General features: G+C 37.3%; 1 long non-coding RNA gene across 1 annotated transcript; it reads left to right on the forward strand.

The window, feature by feature from the left end:
* Positions 1-20,388: 20,388 nt before the first annotated feature.
* On the forward strand, positions 20,389-21,593 carry LOC124173184. Its single transcript, XR_006868425.1, has 2 exons — positions 20,389-20,984; positions 21,130-21,593. It is a non-coding gene; the product is annotated as an uncharacterized LOC124173184 (long non-coding RNA).
* The last annotated feature ends 2,464 nt before the right edge of the window (positions 21,594-24,057 follow it).

Here is a 24,057-nt window from a genome sequence, read left to right on the forward strand (position 1 = left end):
CAATAGGACAGCAAGTATAATCGTGGGCCATTTACCTTAGAATGGTGAAGTTGCGAGAAAAGGCAGCAATGGAGGTGGAAGATGTCCAAACATTGGCAGAGTGCATGGCGATGTTATCGGAGGGTGGGAGAGTAAGCAGAGGGCGGGGAGTGGATGCTAGGTGGAGCTGAGCGCACTTGCAGGGTTTGGTAATGAGAAAATGATTGAGCGAGGGTGTGAGCGAGCAAGGGATTCATTTGTGTACAAACTTTGGCCGCAATCCGTTCAGCCGTATGGAAAAAAATAGCGAACAGATAAACATGTATTAAAGATTACATATAAAAAAGATTAAGCGTATCCTGACATCTTATCGCCGAGGAATGCCATAAGTTCCTCCTACAAAGCTAGGTTTACATTTTTATATTTATAATTTATGAAACTTTGCATGCATATGTGATTCAAAAATTTATCTGTGAAAAATAAAGAAAAATCTAGTCGAATTTTACATTTCAATACCTTTTCAGAATGAAGAAATGCATTTTAGGTTAACAAGAGGATTCACTTTTCTCCACTCATAAAGATTATATGATGTTACATTAGAGGGTAATCTTGCATCATTGTCGCCTCCAGAGGTGCCATTGGGTGTTTATATTTATTTATTGCCAAGGAAAAAAATCTTTTTTATGGACAGTTGCTAACAATATGGTTGCGTCCAATCGTTAAATAAATTTTTAAATTAAATTTACCATGCTAAAATTAAAATTATTGGTTAAATATAAGTGCAGCCATTGTTAGATTAGCAACGAGAATTGACCCCCGTGCATGGCGCCCTATATATATCGAACGGCTGTCTATTTTGGTAATATAGATAAAAAATAGTAAAGGACAACTTGAGGAAATATGAAAGAATAAGATCAACCTTAAGGACAAAAACGAGATGTACGTTATCAATGTATTTAAAAAAAACTTAAATAAAAATAATTGAATTACGCTGTGCGGGTGACTGATATTCTTCGAATGCCATAACTTACACAAATGATTCTCAAGTGGATACATTCAAGTAGTCAACTAAAACATTGGAAGAGCGGTATAGACAGATATTCATGTCAACCTAATTCAGTATCACTATGTACAGCATGTCAATTGGAGCCCATAGTAAAATTATAGACGCACGTCCGATGAGTCGGACGCTATGCACTAATGGGTTATCCCTTAGGGAGCGGGAACGTTTTGAAACGGTCTGCATGGTGAGTGCGGGGAGAACGTTTTTCTACAGATGGCCATAATTTCTTATCATTGGTAGCCTTTCCTTGAGATTTCCTTGCCGTCCTTTCGGCGGTGGCTTGAACTCGGCCAAACCCAGTGGCAGAAGCACAAAGGCGTCTTACGAGGACTGGGCCCCTCACCACGAGGAGCGCTTCCCGGATTATCCCTTTTTAAAGAGAGAAGAAGCTCCCTGCTCTCCGCGGCGCATTCACGATGAAAACCATTCCAACGAATCCTTGCATTTCCTAGGAATTAATTTATCTTGCTGTTGTAAATTAACCGGGGAAACTTTTATAAACGCATTGGTATCTAATTTTTATACTTTTGGTGGTCAGTCTTCAGTGTCTGAGTAATTACCAAGGACATATTATATTCGTGGTCTGTCGTGAGGGGGTAGGGTGAGCAGTCCCAGATTATGAGGGTGCACTACCAGCTAGACACACTCCCGGGGTCGATGGAAAAATATCTTCCCCGCTAATGTCCCGCACACAGTGGCAGAAAAATTTTGACGCTCCCCCAGTCAAAGGTTTACAGCCACCGACTGCGTTCGCCGGGGATGCAGATGTTGTGTTGACATTTAGTCATAAAATTTAGCAGCGACATAAGCAAGTTTGTGTCGAGTAAGCAGTCATGGAGAAAAGGCAGCAGTAATTCGAGCAGATATGAGCCTATCCCTGGGCAAGATAGGCCAACTAAATAGTACACAAAGCCTTTGGAAATGCCGCGATTTGGCGATGGGAGGCTTCTAAATATGCCTCGCATCATCTGGAGGAGAAAGCAGCGGGTCATCTTCATATGAGTAAAGGCAGGGGCCACCGCGGTCAGTACAGCGACACTCATTTCACCGCAGGCGTGAGAACATTTACGTAAACGGCTGTAACACTGCGATGAGGAAGGCAAGGGTAAGCAACCATATTATTATCCCGAGGAGTCGCCGTCTCTCCAACGTTAAATTATCACTCACGATGAAATAACCTTGGGTAAAACATTCCGGAGGTAAAAGTAGTCCCCCATTCTGATGTCCGGGAGGAGGCTGCCCGAGAGATTATAATGGCCTCCTGCGATAAAGTTTTGAAGATAGGTATAATGGCGGAAAAAATTGACACACAGTTCATCAGCGTCTGAATGCGACCAGTTCAGGAACCACTTGTCTTCCAAAAATTTATAGCATTTAGCGTTTTCAAAGTCAATCTTGGGCGTACTTCGCGGATGGCGGATAAACGAAATCGTGTATTTTGGTGGGTCTTTAGTGCGTTTCCATTTTGCATTTCAAGGCTCTACGAATCCGAGACATCGGAAAAAGGTGCGATGGTTCTGGCAAAACACGGCATAGTGACACTTTTGTGTCTTTGTCGTGTTCTGCAAGAATCCTGTGGCAAGGAGACAGACGACCCCATATGAAAGGTCAAGTTCCATTAAGGTATAAAGACGAATATACCGAGTCGATTGCTCTTGCGGAGACTCGTGCATGTGCCAAACATCACGAGCCTAGAAATTCAGAATGAAAGAACACCAAAGAGCTACCAAGAATAGATTATTTTCTTTATCCGCCATCGCCGAGCATGTATGGGGAAGGCCAATGCACAACGTTTACTTCGGAAACTGACCACCAAACAGAAGCAATAATTTCCCCGGCTGATTAAAGAGGCTATCGAAATAGCCAAAACAGCAAGCCTCAACAGGAAGGACAGCTACTCGCTCTCCAACGCCTCGAAGAAACTCTTCCCCAAACCAGCCAATTGCCAAAGCTTGCCGCATCTTACCATAATCAAGCCTTATATAAGACTGCGAAACATCTGCATCCGTCATTTCAAACCTAAAGACGGCTGCAGCAACGCTGGCGATACTATCGTTCAAAGAAGAATCGGCGCTGAGGCTAAGTCGGAAGCCAAGCTGCACCAAGAGGCTAATATTACTTGGACTGTTCTCTCCCTGTTACGGAAGCGGCTTTCTCCGCTCCTTACTTGTTGGACCACAGCCAGTAAACAGGTGGGGGACTGCGCTGTCGGTTCGCTGCCTGTTTATTACTTTTGTTTTATCGCTGACATTTAACGTGTATAATATACGTATATGTATTACTAACATTCTACGGAAGAAAACTGTACTTATAAATTTTCAATTGACCCCCCGGTTTGGAAGTTAGCAGAGGTTTGCGTTGTATACAACAAATCCGTTAATTTTAGTGGTAAAAACGGCTTGTTTTCGGCTAACTACTAGTGATAGATGTGGCTTCTTCATATCAAGATTATAGTTATAGGGACAATAACTACGGTAATGCCAAGCGCTCAAATTAGGGAAACTTGATTTTACGCGCATAAAACGGGTACTTTTGGAAAAAATATTAAGAACAGGAAATACTATAAAGCCGAAGATTTTTTTAAGTACATGTTACAACACAGAAATGAAATCTCTTTCGTATGCTCTCTGTTGCATTGAAATTGATTGCTTCGTTTAGACGCTAGAGCTCCTAAAACTCGGGTATCTTGCTTTTTTACAGACAGTACATGAGCTGGAAAATGATGCAAGACCCTTTGAGAATAACGTAATAGAATACACGTATCAGGAGATCACATTATCTCCAGATCGCCCCGTGATTAGGAAGAGGAAAATTCTCGAGCTCCTGAAGGAGAATGACGAATGTAGCCCGAGGACGTGTAAATGGAGCATGCTATCCCCGGAAACGGTAACGAGGAGGCTGATGAAGATACATAATTGGAATCGATTGATGCAAGAGGACCGCATTCTTTCCGACAAAAATGAGACTCCCACTTCTACATAAAAGAGAGAAAATTTGAATGAAGTGCAAGAGCAAACATGAGCAAAAAATGGCTGTTCTCGAGCGATTGCAACTTCTCTGATCAAAATTGAAAATAAGTTTGTTGCTCTGCCCATCCCTGCCTGATTGTGATAGTGACTCTATTGAAAACTTGGATTTATCATTTTGAGACAGTGTATGGAGAACTTCCTGAGAATATTCAGAGTGCGGTATATTTTTAGTGAAAAACATAGTACCTGGGTGTAAAGTACAATCCATCCAGACATTGTCCAAGTGTCATGGTCCTTGTATGCAGGGACGGTACGTTAAACCTCATGTAGGCAAGCCTGATATTTTTACATGGCTGGGCACTTAGCGTACTTTAACCACGATTTTATATGATAACACTCGATTTTTGTTAAAATTTATCTTTCTTTGTAGAAATTACTTCAAGCTGGTACATTCATAGTTGAGACTGATATGTCGGTACAGATTTGATACACAGCCGGTTGTGCGACATAATTTATAGGCCATAGGTGTTGAGTTCCTATTGTCGATCGTAAAAAAATCTGCTATAATACTTCGAGCTTTGAAAAATCACACTGTAGACAGTTAAAGTAAAATATAGGAATACACGAGGCCAATTTCGACCAGAATGTAAGTACAATGATGAAATCCTTGGTTTTCGAAGACTGGCGAACTTTATTCGCCAACAAGCTACATAGCTCGAGTGTTAAGCCTTTCCTGCCGGAGACTACGAAAGCAAAACTTTACCACGCTACGAGTAGCATAAGAACATTTTAAAACTCTCCGTGCGAAGCTCTTCTTTGGGGGTGAGTTGCCCGGGTACACTCGTCCCTCGGATTTGGGACCCAACTCATTATCCGTGCCTCTCACCCGACCCTCGGACCCTTTCTTAGCGGGAGTCCGTGGTCAACTTATTATTTTACCAGTGTTTTTTATGAATAATTATTGATTACCATTTCTGAGAAATTACACTTACATAATAATAACTGACATATTCTTAAGCATTGTGAAATTTTAAACGGGTTTCTAGCGTTGATAATAACCTAGTTAGGACCTTTTCATTTTTCAGAAGGTTAGATGTTTGAAGTTTTTTTGACGGTAAGGTGAGAAATTAGAGAGGGAATGCATTCTCGTATGGGCAGGCATAAGCAATAAGAAATGGGTTTTAGTGAATTCGTTTTCATAGAAGTTGAGGATGCATTCAGCAATAAAGGAAAAAGGGTAGGGAAAAAGGAATGCAAGCCTGAAAAACCATGAAAGAACTAGCACAATAGCATATTGAGGATCACTTTTCTTAGAATCGGAGAGGGCCATCGAAAAATTCGGCGAAAATGTCATTAGCGTCAACACCTAGACTGTATGAATGCACGTGCGATATCATTGTGAGAGTGGAAGGTTTGGTTTTTCCACGTAGTTTATCCGAGACATCGTCTGTCAGCTGAGCACATGTTCCACCCAAAATGAGTAGCTAACAATAGGGCATACAACGTAGGGACGAAGTTGGATGTACAAGTTACATTACTTTAGAACAGCGGTTCCCAAACTGGGGGTCGCGACCCCCAGGGGAGTCGCGGGCCGTTCAGAAAGGGGTCGCGAGATGTATATGAATAATAAAGTGAACTATGTACTTAAACTTAGACAACAATTTTTAGGGTGTCGCGGCTAAAACGTATGGGCTAAAATGGGTCCCAGAAAGAAAAAGTTAGTGAACCGCTGCTTTAGAATACCGGCGTATTAGTAATTACTCGGGGGAAAATGAATGGATCAGAAAATAAAGGTTATGTAATGTAGGAAGTTATTTGGATTGTAACATTCATGAGCGATAAAACAATAAAACAACAGTATCTCCCCATTACATATTTTTCATCCCGTAGGATGAAAGAACAAGGTTTTAAAGCATTCACACGAGAAGTTCGTTAAAAATAACACTAAAATTTCATTTAAAATTTGCCTACGCACAGAACAAAACGAAGAATTCATTACAATACATAAAAAATTTGAGTTTGCCACAAATTATTCTTTGCAAAAACCATTGCTGTGTCAACCACTTGACAGCAAGTTCCTGCAGTGGGAAGGATCTTAAGGTAGTTTGAGCGAAAAATCAATCATCATAGAATTCTATGATTTTTATCTCATTGTAAAGAAAAAGTCTTGATCTTTCCAGTGATATCATAATATACACCCCTTACCGGGCTAAATTCAGAGATATTTGTGAGCAAAGAGAAGCTGATTTACATGGCATAGATAGGAGCCATGCGCTTTGGCGACAGTATTTATTTAAAAAGAATTATTTCCCGTTCATAGAAATCGACGAAAAACTAACTGAGTGTAGTAAACTTCATTCATGAATTTTTGTTTGCATTAAAATTATAGGTCACCGGTAGTATAATTAAAATATAAAAGAAAAACTTTTCGTCGAACAGGCATTTCCTGCAGACGACCGGATGCCGGAAGATTCGGCTTGGCAACGCTGCTTTAGAATTAAACGTAAACAAACATGATCGCATACAAGGAATAATTGGAAAAGGAATAACTGGATATAATTGATTGCGTAAGAGTTTAGTGTACTGACTTTCCATATTGTCGCAGTAAATTCCAAGTACAAAAATTACTTCGTGGTGGACATTGGGAAGTGAAATATGAGACTCGCGATTCCTGATACTATTTGGGTTTCTGTAAACTTCGAATGAAGAGATTTCTTATGTGTACGTAAATATTATTTGGCATGCTTTGGGAGGAAAGATATTACCGATTTTACGCATACTAAAGGTGTCTGCGTATTTACTTTCACAAGTATGATTCTCCATCCGCATTAATGAACTTGCTATTTGTGATGAAATCGAGTGGCTCAAACCATCTTTTAGGTATGAGCCGTGCGTGAAACCTATTGAACAACGTTAACAGGTAGTTATTGACAAGTACTTTTCATATTTAAGTCAACGCAGCCCGAACCTTACATAAACGAAAGGACAGGATTCATGGCGAGATATTATGAGTGTAGTCATGCGTTTACACTTAAGTCAAACAACACATTTCGTTTATGGTAAAATTCTGTTGAATCATCTCCCTTTTGGAAATCAGAATTCATCCCACAATGCATAAAACCTACTAAATCTTGTTGCCTTAACCGAATTTGAGGAAACCTATCGAAAAAATGAATGTATAACCAGCCCTCCGAATATATTAACATTGGTCGACATCGATTTTAAATTACCTATGAATGCAGAGCTGACTACTAACCACGAAGCAATCAAACGAATCTAATCTTTAGATAGAATGTTACCGAAATATAAATTAATCTTCCAATAACAGTCATATTGAGTCTCAAAGGAAGTGCATCTTGCCATTTCCTTACAACAATCCCTTAGGAACAAGAAATTCACACCAAATGGACTTCTGCTTATATCATTACAGAGATACTAAAAGCTAAAAAATCACAATATTGTGCTTCAACCACTAAAATATCCATAACACTATTCTAAATGAAGCTTGCCATTCATCTTGATGCCTACTGCAATACCCCTTACCTTTAGTTAAACTGGATACAATTTCAATTTTCTGCTCTTCATCTCAAGGCCCTATTCTGGAAATATATGCACATAGTTACCAACTTAGGGTTTGTAGGAAGGAATCAGACAAAAAATGATATATTACTACACTTCTGGTATACATATTTATTATTAATACATAACAAAAATTACAAAATATTTTCAGAAAAGCACTCTACAATGTTACATAAATGTAGCAATACACATTTCAGTTTCACTGAGTGTTGGCTAAGAACATAAAAAGGAGAGCCAGGGCTCCCAAGAGACATTAAATTGGCTGCTATATACTTTGTATGTTTGTATATGAGGTATTTCTCTGCTGTCTTATCACTCTAACTTGCTTGTGATAATGTTCCCTCATATTTCCAATGTAGTAGTGGGATTTTTTCCTTCAAATCAGTGTTAAAAAAATACACTTCAGGCATTCACAGTAAATTTTGAAGAAATGGGCAGAGGCTAGTCTTAAAAAGAAACATTTCTTTGTTAGCATTCAACACTGCATATGCCATGTGCCCCACTCTAGCATAATAGAAGAAAAAATGAAGGCTACAGTAAGGAGGCAAGTTACAGTCCCTGTGAAGCAACTTAGGTTGTTCCCGAAGTCATTGTAAGAGCAAAAGATATAATACGAAAGGGAATATGTTACCAATGTTAGCTATGTATGCTGATCTTGATTGTGCTTAACTTCAGGAGCCAATAGCATTGAACATGGAGACCACCAGATTTGCCTTAACCTTATTTCTACATAATATGGAGAAGCTGGTGGACATTTTCAGGTTAATTTTATATATAAAGATATTTATATACATAGAGTGGAACACAATGTCTTTCAGTAATTAGATGGCAATTCGTTAAACAGTACTTTAAAATAACTTTCACCGATGCAAATAATAATAAAATCCTTGCTACCCTTTTAACAACAATCCCTTGGGAGGGACAGCATAATTTTCTTGCCAATCAAGGTGTGCAAAGAAATTGATCAGCCCTATCGACAAAATCCCACTAACAATTCAGGAGGGAGATTCTAAAGAGTCATTCTCACTCAAAGGCGTTGACGCATTAACCAGTATACAAGATAATCACCCAAAAGAAAACATGGAAAAATTGCCCAATATTATGTCACGCAAACCTTTAGACCCTTGCAGCAAACCTGAAGATACTAGTTAAAATACTCAGGAAACACCTGTTACCACAAGCCAGAGGACGTGAGGAGAATCTTAAAGAAGCTAAAAAATCTCTAATAGACTTTACAGTATGACCATTGCTACTATGTACATTTAAACCATGCTATACATAAGGCATAAGATAGGAATTTGAAATGAATAAGGGTATGCAATTAGTATGTACAGCCTTGCCTTTTAAAAAATTAACTACAGAGAAAACATTTCTTCACATTGCATAAAAAAACAGGTTGTGAGAGAAGGATGAACATCATAAGTGGAAAGGGTATGGCAACGGAAACAAAGCTGATTGAATTATAACTAATACTCCTCTTCTGGCAAGCACATGCAAATAGCTGTTAGAGGAGACAGGTAATCCCTTTAAGAAATCAAGAAAAAGTTTTTGATCCACGAAAAATATTGAAAGTCTTAGATAAATAAGTAGCATGTAAAATTATGACATAGAGTAATAGTTGCAACACTGAGCACACCAGTAAAAGGGCTGTGCTGAGTACTTTACCTCTTTAAGAAACAATGACTAAGGAATAATAATCAAGGAGAAATTAGATTGTCTTCAATTGCTGAATAAATACTTAAGATATGGATACTATAGTTGAAAATATATGTTAGATAGACTTCTAATCCTAAGACCTGATAACAGATCACCATAATTAATCAACTTATAATCCACATTAACACAATCCAGCAATTATTGATTTTCTATGTTAAAAACAGCAAATCTGTGGTAATTCTCTGGTTCTAAATACCAAACACTTTATATAGCTCACATCACCAAATTCCAGTCAACAGTCACTTAATCGATAATGATTTCATCCCAAGGAACCAATAACAAATTACATTGAAGGACAATAAAAAATTAAATGAAACTAATTTAAAATTACACTTGAACAAAGTAATCATCAAAAAAATTAAAGCCTCTGCATTTCCTAAATTTTAGTTTATATATTGGACCTACTACTGATAATGTTCTTGGAATGCAATGTACATGGAAATAAAAAGCACACCGACTGAATATTTCCAAGAGATATGAAAGAACGTAATGTAACCACAAGGCACATTTAAAAAAAAAATAATTAACTTTCACATTGGGTTTCGGGGGACCAATAACGCTACTACTTATAGTCTCATTTTTTAAACTGATGCGGTGAAACTTACGGTGTTAAGGCCAAAGTGAGAAGCTTCTCCACCTCCACAGCTTCCGTACTCGATTGCATCTTCAACCTTTGACCCCACAGATCGCTCCTACCTTTTCCAAGTGGAATTGGCGACAGACGGAATAATTAGGGTTGCCAAAACCCGATTCATTTGCTCATTCCCAACACATGACAGGACGCACACTATAAATGAAATAAAAAAATTATTTCAGCTAATAACATACTTCCATTCTTAAATTCGCAATGAGTTATTTACTAGAGCACTTACCTATATTCACTGAACGTTCGAGAAGAACTCTTCTGTCCCTTCGTAAATTCCTTCTTCCGCACAAACCGCCCCGCTTTACTAGTGGATGACTTCATCGTTAAAGCAGAGAAGGCTGAAAAACTGGCATATTTCACTAAAAAGTTAGAGAAATACTCGACTTTCTAAAGTATATTTCAACACCGAAATCTCTGCACTCCTGTAACGCTTCAAGCCATTCACTTGTTCCTCTGAATTTCTAGTTGCTAGTTGAGAGTCGCACCAACCTAAGAAATTTGACGTTGTTGCCAAGTCGAACGTCTCTTTGACATATGTCATTTCTAGCGATACAATGCTTTAAAATAGCTTTCTAATATAAGTAACCCTTACATTTTTATGTTTGAACATTTCAGATGCCAGGATATCGTACTCCAAGTCGGGATTAAGTCCATTTTATATTAAGGAAACTTAGTATTATATTACTAAAAGTACCGTTGGTACCTTTGGTAATAAGTCAAGATAGAGTTTAAAATACGTATATTTTGTTCATTACCGAGAAAAATAAGCAACTGATGCAAATATTTTCCCGACAAAAAATTATAAAATTGTATCGAAAACCTTAAAAACTCTTGATACTTGTAAAGTTTGAGAAGATACAGTCGCTGTTGTGACTACGGATCTATCTCGCTCAAACTACCTTAAATGAGTGGGAGGGTCGGGCTTAATTGCCAAAGGGGAGGCACAAGGGTCTCGCTAAGCTGGGTCTCGGGCCGGGCCTGAATACCACCGACCATAGCTACCGCTGCGGTCGGTTCTCATCCCCCGCGACAGCTATATCCGACATCAGGCACGACCACCGAGAGACAAGGCCTGAGCGCAGATGCTTTCTAATTGTCTGACGTCACGAGCCGTAGGTTATCAACCACGCCTTCCGACAATGCTTGCAGTTGTTTATATTTATAAGCCATTGCGGTGAAAACGGTGATTGGATTGTTGAACGCTAAGTTATTTGGAGTTTTAAAGCTTTTGCGATGGTTTTGTGGGCAACAGTATCGAATATAAGTGTTCAACAAATAGTGTACTAGTGTTGTCTGCCTCTGTGCAGAGGAAAATACACGGAGGTAACGAAAGTGTGCGTTTTCAAATTTCCTAAGGACGAAGAGACGAAGAGGAAATGGATACTTACCATTCCAAGAAAAGACTTCCAGCCGACGAAATATTCCAAGGTGAGTTACTATCTTTTTCTTTCTACTTGAACGGCGTGATTATTCAGGGAAATGTTAGTATAATGTAAATGTTGATCGTCATTAAAAGTGAATTAAAAAGATATTTGATATAAGCATTGACCGGTTGACGAATTGTTATGGTTTCTTGAAACAATTCTACTCTCGAGTGTATTTGCATGTTAATTACAATATTATTTGCGTTATCGCTTGAATAATTAATGGTTTTAATTATTTCATAGTACTTAAAAATCTTTGAAAATCTCGAATATCAACGCTAAATAACGCTAAACGCTTATCCTCGTGTTCTAAGGTGTTGTTATTAAGAAGAACTTGATTTTTTGAGGGTGTTATGAATAGTTTTGTTATTAGTAAATTGTGGAAACATGTGAAACACTCGGGATGAATAAATGAGATACCTACTTGTGTAATAAATATGACCCATGCCTACGATGGCATTTTACATTATTTGTATGTTTACGCATGCATAGGGTAGTATTACTGTTTTAGAAAAGATTTTTTTGCATTAAGTAGTTCTTACATAGGTAATATGTACTAACTAATCGTGTTAATCTGAGAACGATTGTTTGGAGAGCGAAATCTAAAAGTCTTCGAGGGTATTAAATGAATGATTCTTCAGTAGTTAATAAATTATGGAAACATGTGAAACGCTCGGGATGAATAAATGGGCTACCTACATGCGAGATAAATATGGCCCATGTCTAAGTTTGCATTTTAGATCAAATATTGTTAATCTAACTACCATTGTGTGCACAGCGAATTATTTAAGTCGACTTAAGATCTTGTTTACTACACATGACTTATCAGACGAAGGTATTCTTCACTTGAAATACAGTTGATTTTCCGTCTACCAATAAAATTATCTCTATTTTTAAGGTGTGTATCCGGCATTTTCTGTTTGAAGATGAGCTTCATTAAAGCTCCTACTTCGATGAGAAGTCAGTAAAACTGCTGGCTGTACCATTGAACAGCCCAAAACTAAGGGACGGTGCCATGCCAAGGATCTTCCCTGATTGCCCTGGGTACCTTACCACTTCAGAGCAGACCAGGGATGCGCCATCAATGAGGGAAGAGCGTCTTGAAAGTGCTACTGTGGAAGCTGCTTTAGCTGAGCGTTTGAAAACTCAGGAAGCATATAGGGCTTAGAAAAAGCTAGACTCTTTTGGAGACGTAAATTCTCTGGTGAATATGAATAAGCATTCAGCATTTTGGGATGTGGTCGTGAAGCCATGTGCTATAATATTAAAGCATTTGGAAGAGTGTGCACGACCTCTTATTACTTACTCATTAATAGTATGCATTCATAATAATATCAAAGTATACCACTGAAAAAGGGAATTAAAAGCAATAGGCAAATTCACTCTACTTTTTCAAGCCTATTTCATGTATGAAAAGTACCTATGATGTGTTGGATAGAATTTAAAAACTCCACAAATAATATAAATATTTATAGCGATATTGTAGCTCTACTGGAAGAATGAAAATTAAAGACTATGCAAATCAATCTTTGAATAACTTTATCAAATCACAAATGTCTCTTGTTCCAGAAAAAAAGGTAAGTAGGTTCAAGAAAAGAAGGTAAGTAAGGTCCATCTGTGACATATTTGTATTTGCTGCAATGTTTTTTAAATATCTCCTGAAGTTCATAAATTTGCTCGCAATTCTGGTCATTTGGTTTTCCCACATCCAGTTAATATCAAATGGTTCTGCTCTTCTTTTAAAATTGGTCAAATTAATGAGCAAAATGAGCATGGGTTTCTATCTTACGTGAAGCACCGAGTATCTCATTACAGAGTCACGAGCTTTATATCACCCTTATGATGGATGAAGTTCATTTGAAACCCTTTCTTGACTACAAGGGCAGATGTATAGTAGAACCTGCATATAACTCCAACAGTTTAGCTTCTAGTGCTCATGTGTTCGCGGTAGAGAACTTACTATATTAATTTAAAGATATTGTCCATATTTTGCCAGTGAGTACTCTGTCAGCCTGTGTTCTAAAAGATATTCTGAAGAAAGTCATCATTGGTCTCGAAAGAGTTGGTCTGGATGAGGTTTGTATTATAAGTGAAAACAAATCCATCAACAGGAAGGCAGTATCTCTCTTCACCAATCCACCAAGGCTGAGTATAGTTTATCCACATCCTTCTCATCATTCTTGACCATTATTCTAAAGGCTTGACTCTGTCCATATGTTTAAATGTATTCGCAACAACTGGATCAATAAGAAAGACTATTATTTTCCCAACTGAATGCATTATATGCTACATTTCTGAGTTATCAGGTAAGACATGGTATTTTTCCATTCAAAACAATTTCCCCAGGTACTTTAAAGCAGCAAATCCTAGTTCACCGTTTCTTAAAAGGCTAAAAATCGCCCCATTAAGTGATTAAATTGCCATGAAATTATAGTTTGCAGATAGGTCTAATAAAAACAATCTCTACATAATTTAACAGAAGCACGTGCTAGTTTTACAATCTAGTTTTATCCTAATCTTGCGCATGTGTAAGAACATAACTTTTTTATTTCAACATCGTTTAATGCAGCGATGCTGAAAAAATAGAAGCCCCGTGAAGGATGTAAATATCCTATGACTTCTATGTTATAAGTACCACTGATGTGTAAAAAATGTTTTACTGAATATAAGACTTTTAATGATATTCTCGAGGTTTCGAATGCATTTGGAAGCAAGCTGTTTCTCTTCAAAGAAGATTTTTCGGCGAAGGCGTTGGTCCAGTCGATACAATTATGTTTCCCGAGGTAGGGATTTACTGTTAACATCATTTAAATGTAATTACATATGATATTATATAAGGAAAATTGTAGCCGGAGAAATGTCTGTTCACATATCGTTTGGTTTTCTTACGCATTCCCCACCAATCGGCGCTATCAATGGCAGTCTTCGCTACTCCCTCCGTCCGCCTACGACTCGTGACGTCACGATTCAGCGCTCATGCCTTGTCTCTCGGTGGTCGTGCATCAGGTCGTCTGTGTAGAAAAGGTTGCGACAGCTATACCCGACGTCAGGTGTTCTGCATATAAAGTGCCCGTCGGCTCCACCCGACGTCCGGCGCGAAAGGGTTAATAGTATGTATTTGCATCCTGCCGTATATGCAACACACAAATTCACAGTTGTATCGCCGCGCAGTCTGGCGCACAGGAAAATAAAAAGTCAAAGCAGTGCCCCCTTTTGTTTGGTGCAAGCCGGCCAAATTGCATTGAGGGAAAATAAATAATACTCGATAATACGAGCGAAAATTCCGCACTTTTAAGGTATGTATAACGGAATCAGTAAGTTAAGGAAACGGTATAGTTGGGTTTCAAAGAGAGAAGAAATCGTAACATAAAGTACTTTCTCTGTACTTTTTCTCTTGCAAAAATGCACAAAATATATGAATACATTACAGACATGAGAGTTTTTTACCACTAGAATTGTTAATGGCGTCTGTTGATGGATAATGGCACGCAATTCACAAAACTTTTTTAAAGATAATACTAGAAGTAACATTGTTGTTTAACATTTTTCATACTTCTTAGGTTTTATTTTTAATATTTTTGCGTGCTTATGTTAAGTTTCCTTTCTTTGGTTTAGTTATGGGCTTCGTGGGTTTTTAAACTTTTAATTGAAGTTTAGAATAGAAAAATGTGTGGAGTCGATATGCTTCCATATGAAAATAATGGAAACTTTCAAGTGAAATTAAAAGTTAAATAGTGCAATTTAAGATTAAGATTGTGTTTTTTATCTGACCCCGGTGATTTAACGTTTAAAATGATACATCACATATCACTGTATGTGCAGTATTAACGGAACACATGCAGAGTGACAGAAAAGACCTTTCAATGATAATACGTAGAATTAAGGATTTATTTTTTGTCTTAACTTAGAAAGAGACGTGAAACAACATAAATGGCACTGTTGGCCGTCAAGGGGACCGTAAGCAAGAAACGCTAAAGGTCACGCATTTATGTGTTCTTTTTTCAAAATTCACAATTAATCACTTGGGAAACAAACCTCGAATGCAAGAGTGAGAACGTGTATTTATTTTTCTTTCCAATGGTATATGTTACCATTATCACTACTTTAAATATACAAAAGGAGAAAGGTCTGCAGGTATAAATAATACACATGTCAATGCATTTCTTATCGAAACTTTTAATCCAAATTAATAGGTGAATAGTGAAATTCGAGGTTGAGGTTGTGTTTTACGTCCGAAGCTGGTGAGACAAAGTTTAAAATGATACCTCGTTTTTCATTAAAGGTGCAGTATTAATGGAGCACATGCGGAACTTCTGAAAAAGACCTTTCTTTAACAATATATGTGATTCAATGAATTACGTTATCAACTAATAATTAATATCTTAATGCAGCTCACCACTTTCGACCCATCACTGACTTCCTCATATTCCACTTCTACTTAAGACCTCAAACTCAATCCTACATTAGCTACATTAAGTCGCAAAGAGATGAATTCTCTTGCAGGTACACAAATAGAGTAGACAAACGGGGAAGTGAGTAAAACGCACATCCGAAAATATTCATGGAACATTTTCTGATGTTTGCAAGTACTAATACTGCTAACCTATGCAAACTCCATGGGTTGACCACGAAATCTCCAATAGTTAGTACACCAATTACACGCTTTATTCTCAATGAGGTTGAGTTTTATCAAACTTGAGGACTCGGTCCACTTAAGTGATATCACTAGTTGTCAGGAGCAGATCCAGGATTTTTTCTGGGGGTCACAGGTGTCTGACAGATCTTCTCATTTATGACATTATAAACGAAATACAACAATTACTGTGGAAAATATTTCCTTTTTTGATGAGAAATTTATTAATATTAAATTAAATTGATTGAGGCTCCGTAATACACAAAAGAAAATAAACCTAATAACTGTATTAAAAAACTTTTCAATTTCTTAAGCATCTGGGAGGGGGGCTCTCCTAAATCCACCAATGCAAGTGGTAATAGGAATATCTGTCTGATGAGAATGAAAATTGATTTCTGATGTTGTAAAAATGGAAAAATATTTGGGTCGTCATTTTTGGTCGATTATTTTTTCTCCAACATTGTTGGCTAGTTCAACATTAACTCAAACATTAATTATTTTCAATAATTTAATCTCCACGTGCACCTTTTCACCCATGGAAAGCCTTGGTTTTACTTGATAGCCACAATAACAGCCAGATTTAACTTAACCATGCATTATAAAATCCAATTTTGGGACTTAACCAATGCTATACTTTATAAATATCTAGTTTAATCAGATGTTATAGAACAGCTCTTTACTTGACAACGCTTACGTCCCATGGTAATGCCGTAATCATGCTGATGATACATTGAAACACAATCGTTCTGTTTGATACCTTTCTCTGCCAGATGAGGCCTACATTTATAATGCATCATACTTCTTAATCATCCATGCACAAGACAAAATTAACCACATAATTAAGGAACCACATACAAAAATGTGAAAATGATGGGAAGCCTTTCATCATGTACAATAGAAATTGACTTTCCAGGCTAAAAAACAAGACGTTAAACCAGTCTATAATTCTGTTACATCCAATCGGTCAACAGTTTGAAATTTTGAATGTGCCTCTGGAAACTATTCTGTGCAAAATAAATACTATCAAGTTGAAGGATGAGACAGATAATGGCATGAAATGCCAATCAACAGCAAATAATATGTATAATATTCAAGCAAAGAACATGTGAATAATCTGTCCGTCGCCTTGGCACGCACGGCAGGTCAGTCTTCTAATTGTTGTGTCAGAGTGAAGGTCGTCTGATTGCTAGTTGGTTTTGATAGGAAGCTTGTCAAAGTGTGCACTGCATTAAAATGGCCTGTCAAGTGTGACGTGCTATTTTCGATTGTTCACAGCAAAGCAATAATCTGCAGCAGTAATTCATACGGAACTTTGCGCTGTGTATGGCCCAAAGATTATGGTGATGGAGTTGTTTTGGAATGGGTTCATGCATATGAAGAAATGGTTTGGCTGCCAGCACTTTGAGGAAGACGAAAAGATCAAAGATGAGGTCACTGGATGGCCCAAGGCGCAGGCAGGGGATATATTTGCAAATTGAATTTCAAATTTATTTCATAGGTATAATAATTGCTTAAATGCTCGAGGAAATTATGTTGAAAAGTAATGGAAATTTGTAGTATTAAAATTTTCACATGAAATAAGAGGGCCATTTTTTTCAACCACCGAAAGGAAACCACCAATTTTTTCAACCACCAGAAGAGGAAATTATTGATTAAATATTCTTTCATTGTTGGGCAAACTTTTAGTTTCCTTTGGACATAATCGCCTCAATGATTGAGGAATTGGTCGTGTCTATGTACAAGCTTAACTACACCTACTTCATAGGATGTTGTCCCCTATGAGTTCCATTGAATTTTGCATTTATCCTAAATATCCTAAAGCACATCGCCTGTTTGAGAACGATTCCCTCCTAGCCACACCTTCATTTCAGCGTAAATATGGTAGTTAAACCTCTAAGTGCTATCCTTCTTCCTGGGGTACTGGAGAGAAATGCAGAGGGTATTTTCATAAAATGTAGCAACTAGGAAAAAACATTTAAAAGCTATCTTATAACATAAACATAAGCATTTTTTTATTATTTAGGTTAAACTGATTAACATTGACACAATATTTTTACGTTTCCTGAAACAAAATATATCAATATAATAAGTTTTAGCAAATTAAATAACGTGTTACTCAGAAGACGATATATCGGCCAACCGCACTAAAAGGGTAAATAGCACTAGTTCTGCATTTCACAGCGGGTGATCGAAAATGTCACATTGAAACTACTCAAGGAGCAGATGGGCTGCATCAGCTCTGAGATTACTGGTGTTGTCACGGATCAGAAAACTTCCAGAAGTCAGCATGCCTCCTCTTTTGTTTGGAATAGGAATGCACATAATTGTTCACACTGATTCACACTCTGGCCACAATGCATTAAAGAAAAATTCTCTTATTATCGGCATGAAGGTCAAGACATGTCAATTGTGTAGCTATTTGGCGATTTTTTCTGGCTGTCGCTCCACAGCGCTCACTTGGTGGGAATATCAACTGAGGCAGTGTGGTTCATGATATTGCAACTAACCTTGAACTACCAACTTATGGCCAGAAATGACTTGAACGTGAGGTGCAGAGGACACGCAATCGCCCTAACCGCGCAGTACCCGCCTGTTGCTTGTATGGTGATTTTGCTTAGCTTTTGGGGGTTGAAAAAATAACCTTCCTCGTAAATTTTGTGAATCTACCTTAGCATTTTATTTATTTAAAAAATTGAGATTATTTTTCGAACAGCCCAACTATATTGATCAGTAGCTACATTTGGTGCCAGCATCAACCAACGTCCGAGCGAATCACGTGCGTTAGATGTAAGGCAAGTTTAGAATGGAAAAGGCAGGGGAATTAATAGACCTCCCCATCTCAAGACATCATTAATAAACCAGAGATAGGAAAATGGATAAACTGCAATATTTTGCATTCGTAAATATATACACCTAGTTTCTGCTTAAAGGATAATGCAAAGAACAATAACTAGGGGAATCGAGTAGCTTACAAAACAATTACACAGAGAAACACGCACATAGCTTCTTAAAAACTAGTTAAAAAATGAAGAAGGAATGGAAATTAAGAATAACCTTTCAAATGTGATACAATGGAATATATTGACAAATAAAAAACAGCAAAATACAGTCATATATAAAGTGAAAAGATCACAAAAAATAGTTGGGAATAAAAAAGAGAAGCATGCCATGCTAGCAAAACTAAAAGCCCTATCGTGGGCGTTTAACACCTGGTTACATCAGTATATCAGGCATTACTTACCTATAGAGACCATTCATAAGATTTTTAATGACTGAAACTATTAGAAGAGCTTACGCAATCAAAAAGAAGAATCGATGAAATTATTATGCTGAGAACTATAACAGGGTCTGATGGAATCAGCAAAAAGTAAAATCCGTATGCTTAATGTCCAAAACAATAAACAAGTTTTACAGGAAAACCATTTACATTACATGGAGAAGCTAGATAATATCATGGTAGACAGCTGACTGTTGTAATTAAGAGTAAATCATTAAGATAGAGGCACCAGAGGAGAGGGTTTGACAACACTAATGGATTTTATAAAAACACCATTAAATAGGACCATAAAACAAGTCATGTACTTGAACCACCAAATAAATATTATAACAATCACATGTCTTGTTCATGGCCATTACAGATGCAGAAAATATACATTACTTATTAAATAATTGCATTATAAACTGAACTAAACTAGCATCTTGCAGAATGGGCATGGTTAAGAATCTGAGGTACATATTACGCAAAATACGAAACAATTCAAAAACCCAAATTGATTCATTATTCTCTGGAAGTTAACATGACCAATATGAACTATAGGCATGCAGTAACTCCAAGAGGAGGACAATTAAGTGAAAACCAAAAATAGAAATAGCTCCAAATAATTTAATGCATAGCAATAAAATACAAAATGATAAGATTCATAAAACTTCGGGAAAACAAGGTTGGTGCAAGAGAGGTACATTCATTGGCATTTATTGTTGATTATAAATTCAAGCGCACTTGAAGTATTTCTACTCAACTAACCAAAGAGAAAAATAACAATATTGAAAGTATGCACTTCTGAATAAACGCAATGTGCCGCTCAAACACTACCCAAATTAAAAAAGAAACACTTCAGAAAAAACAGACAGCATTATGGTCAAAATCGAATCATTATCACATGCATATAATAGTAAATACAAAGATGGGAATTGCCTTATCCCAGCCGGCACAGCAGAAATTCTTTACATAAATGGAAGAGAAAAAATGGAGAAAATATATCTGTAGAGAAATCACAGGGTAGGAATTTCCCTATCTTTTCTGTTCGCAGAGAGCCCACAAGATTATTTACGGCTCTAGCGCTAATAATGCAGTGAAATTACTTGTAAATCAGATTCTAAGGGCTGACGCAGATGGAGAGCTAATTAATATTTTTGTTCCACCATTAAGGAAACAATTATAACATACTATTTAGCATTTTAAATTCTCGAAGTGGACCATTGTGCGCGAAAGGTTGTTATTGTGATGAGTACAAAGGCTTCGATTTTAAGAATAACTTTATTCCCTTAGCCCTAACGATAAATTTCATTTCATGTTGACATTAGTACAACTTTATAATAATTAATCTGCACGTAATAGGCACGTTTTAGGGGACGAGATGTCCTCAATACCCAACTTTGAGATGTTTCTCGTCTGCTAACCGAAAGTCATAAAAGAAGACTATCGATTCATACAATCGATATGATTGAAATCGAAATGCTGCCATGCTGCTCGAGTAACAACATCAAAACGGTTAGAAACGGTTGCAATCACGAATGTTTTGAAAGTTGTCTCTATTATTCCTCGTGCTGTATGAGTGAAAGCGGTTGAAAATGAAGTATCTTTTACCAACGGAGTAACGCAGTAGTCTCTGCACTGTCTCACGCCCTGAAATTTACGCAGACGAGTATGTAAACAATTGGATCTGTATTTGAAGCATGGAAGAAGATGTTTGAAGTAAGTATCATTAATTTCTCTTATGTTCTCCATGCTGACTAGCATTTACTAATGGAATGTTGCTGGAATAACGTATTATATAACAGTATTTCTTTCCATGCTCGTTATTAATGTATGAATTGTGCAATTTCAAATTATTTTTTAGCGGAATAACTTGAGTGGAACTCGTTGGTGTTGTTATATCCTAATAGTCCGGCATTTCCATCGTCCTTTGTCGTCTATGATGTTATTGCAGTGCTAAATTTACCCATCTAACGTCAAGATAAGTACCGTATAAGTCATATTTTAATTGTTGTCACCTAGGTTTGTTTTGAATGTGAAATAAGTAGTATATCCTAAGTGTTGTGAGGATATGACGAAAATCATCATTTCGATATGAGTATACTGTTACCTATTCCTCGACATTGGAGGTGAGTTTCATTCTTTTCTCGTCATCACGTTTAACAGCCATACCATACTTCTTTGCAGATATGCTGAAAACAGGGGAACTGTGGGCCCTAAATGGAGCTTACTGTGGGAAAGGCCTTGGGCGAATGAACGGGCAGATGTCTAAAAATTATTTCTAAATTACGGTGTAGATGTGCCTAAATAAAGATAATTTTTTACAGACTTATGATTTTTTTGTGTGTAAAAATTTGTGGAAACCTCATCCCGCTTAGAGTTAGCAATAAAGGTAGTAATAAGTGAGCATCGAGTGTTAGTCGCCGTTAGTTCGTTGCATGGCCTCTTCGCGGCGCCCTACTCGCCGTTAGAGAAATGATTTCTCTTGTATTTAGGAAATCTTTCTCTTGGATTTCTCTAGTTTTTCTCTAACTTTTCTCCAAGATATACGTATATGATTTCTCTTAACGTATATGATTTCTCCGTTTTATACGGAAATTATACGTATATTTTGGTTCTATTTAAAACGTTGTGCCGGCTGGGATATGACTGAACAGATTCTTATTCACAAATGAATGAAAAAATGTAACATAAACCATAAAGTCAACAAATTATAAAATAGATGAGTACTTTGGATAATAATACTTTTCACAAATTGACTTAACGGCAAAACTTTGTGTTAACACCACAAAAATTAACTTAGGAACACAAATTTTCTTTTCTGCGGAAGACTTGCAGAGGGGATAATAACCAACATGAACATTATGCAAACAGCAAAACCCAGCACGACACTACAACAGAGAATGTTGCAAATGGATTTAAAAATAAAACGCCATATTGTGATTTGATGAGTTAAATTAAATTGCAGAGACAAAATATGCACAATGTTTCCAGTAGATTTAACTTCATGAATCAAAAAACTGATGAGAAGATGGAAACTGTTATCAAAAATACAAATATTTTAGCCACTAAGCCAAAAAAAAACTATGTAAAAAGGATCTCTAGATAAGGGTCATTCTATTTCAAATCAACCAGGTCATGACACCCACCGACTCAGATTTTCATGAAACTTGCCATGGCCGTAAATTCTGGTATGATTAGAAATTTTGTACAATTTCAGCCTCCAATAGTCAACTTAAAAATATTGGAGTATGCATTATCTCTCTATAGCATATGCTACTGGCTCATAGAGTACGAAAAACATAAGCAATCATGTGAATGTACTCCCCCACGTACTGCTAATTTCGTACTGTTTGAACGATTCCAGCAGAGGGAGTTTTAATTAAATTTTTTTTTATTAAAGAGCCAGTAGCATACGCTACAGTGAGATAATGCATGCGCCAATATTGTTTAATCATGAGTATAAGCTTATGTCTCCTCTAAATTGTGTAATTTCCATGCGCCTTGAAAAAGAGCCATTTCTTTCCCGTGACAATTGATATTTTTTAAATATTTTTTTTACTTAAAGGAACGTCGGATTCGCAATTTTTTTAACAGAATCTTTTCTCATACATTCATGATTACTCTGAAGTGAACCATGAGTCTGTATTCGCAAGGCCTTTCCCTGTGGATGCTGACAATGAAAAATGCTACAAGCAAGATTGTTTTGATTTGAAATGGAATGACCCATAATGGTTAAAAGTCATGAGCACTATCATAGACTACAAAAACACAGCTGAACAATGATCACACGAATTACCCTAACATTACACTAAGTATAATAATAAACAATGAATAGTAAAAATACAAGGACACGTGTGATTCAACAGATTGATAAGGCCACTGTGCAAAAGTAGAAAATGGACACAGACAAAATGCAAATAAGCCAGAGAGGGCCCACAAGAGATGAGAGGATCATGAGAAGTTCTGAGTAATAAACAGCGCCAGAAAGAGCCAGTGAAGAAAGAGAGCATTAATGAAATGTTTGTGGATATAATTCAGAGCTCAGAGAGATTTTTAAGTTCAATCCATTTTACTTAATTGGATCTGTATTACTTATAGGACAGTGTTAGGATTAATGAAATTTCCCTCGGAAAGCCGTTAAACTCACCATTTTGATCCATTTTTCATAAAAAATTTCTGGAGTAGGGCCCCCCTCCCGATTACCCTGAAGGATATACAATACTCACACCACTAGGTATTAGTTGCACCTAAAACCACACCCCAAGCCTCAATTCTTCTCTGTGCCCCTGATAAGGCTTTAAGGCCAGAATGTCGTTAGCCTTAACAACAAAATTTTGTTTGAAAAGTGGTTTGCGACAGGGCAAGAGGAAAAATTGTAACATGCAACGAAATATATCATTGAAAAAAAAACCATTAACAATGTAATCTCTTCGGTGTAATACCTGCGGTGAGTCGACGATCGTAAATGAGTGAGATAGAGAGGGGCGGAATTACAAGGGAGTGGTGGTGAGGACTCGCTAATCTGGGTCTCACGATGGTCCTCATTGCATCCGAGATCAGCGGTCACTTTCCTGACGTGGCGGGCTCCTCCTCCCCCTCTTGCAGGTCCACCCGCGTAGCCGAGCATTGCATAGGGTTGATGAATATTTATCGGGTTCTCAGTCAGGTCAATTCTTTCGTATAAGCCGACTCAGGGGTACGACCATACAATCCAGTGGGGGAGAACTTCACTGAAATATGTGACAGCATAAAAACCATCCATCTGCCACCAACTGCATCAACACTAACA

This window comes from Ischnura elegans (genome assembly GCF_921293095.1).
Source record: "Ischnura elegans chromosome 13 unlocalized genomic scaffold, ioIscEleg1.1 SUPER_13_unloc_4, whole genome shotgun sequence".
Classification (NCBI taxonomy): Eukaryota; Metazoa; Arthropoda; class Insecta; order Odonata; family Coenagrionidae; genus Ischnura; species Ischnura elegans.